Source organism: Myodes glareolus, chromosome 14 (assembly GCF_982192425.1).
Source record: "Myodes glareolus chromosome 14, mMyoGla1.1, whole genome shotgun sequence".
Taxonomy (NCBI): domain Eukaryota; kingdom Metazoa; phylum Chordata; class Mammalia; order Rodentia; family Cricetidae; genus Myodes; species Myodes glareolus.
The window spans coordinates 8,253,277-8,254,349 of NC_142039.1; positions in this window are offsets into that span (position 1 = coordinate 8,253,277).

Here is a 1,073-nt window from a genome sequence, read left to right on the forward strand (position 1 = left end):
CTGACCTCCACAAGTGCGCCATAACAATGTGTACATGCACACAGAGACGAATACTTCAAATTTAAAATAATATTTCAATTATTAATGCTTGTGAAAATCATCTGTTTTCTACAGCTCAGCAGCCTGCAAGTGATGCCCACTGTTGGTGTATTTCCCACCTGTACTTGTCCTGTATCTCATAATTACCATGGGGCAGCATAAGTGCTTATTGACAGGTTCTATTTTCCTAGAAAATAGTGGGAAACAAGTATTTCCCACCTGTACTTGTCCCGTATCTCATAATTACCATGGGGCAGCATATCATCCTACTTTTCCTAAGTGCTTATTGACAGGTTCCCATGGTGACTGGCGAGTTCACTACCCAAAACACCACCCACTCCCTATGGGAACTCAGTTCACCTCATACTGATTGGAAGCTGTCATCTTCCCTGTCACACAGCCATTCCCACTAGCCTCAGAGATGTCTAGCATGTGATTCTCACCCAGAAGGAAAGAGAAGTCAGATTGACTGTAGGCCCCACAGGTCACTCTTTCCTCAGTGGTCAGCAACTGTGTTCACAGCAGTTTCTCTGGTCTTGAGTTCTCGCAGTTGAGACTAATTTCCTGATGAGATATGTCTTTGGATGTGTCAGTTCTATGATTTTCTTTCAACAGCTTTAGGATATCTTTCCAATTTTATGGTATAATTTAGTGATGATCATCTTAAAAACAATTAGATGGCACCTTATAACCTGATCTCAACATGGACCTTGGGGCCTGTGTTTAGGACTGTGGTTGTGTAGTCCAAACTACTGTAGTCACTTCAGGCTACAGAAAAGTCACTGATGCTGTGTTTATGCCAACAAAAGACAAAATAGCACAATATATAGAAGGTAAAGCTATCATAAAGGTAACCTAAGTGAGTGTAAAGCTTGGGTCTTCACAGGCATAAGGTGAACAAAAGACAGAGACCACCAAAACCATGTCAGCTTTATAAGCAAGGGACAGTAAAAGGAAATTATATTATTTATCATATTAAAGAGGTTAATTTGAATTTTGTGGGATTTCAGATTTTCATACTGAAAAGTACTTTG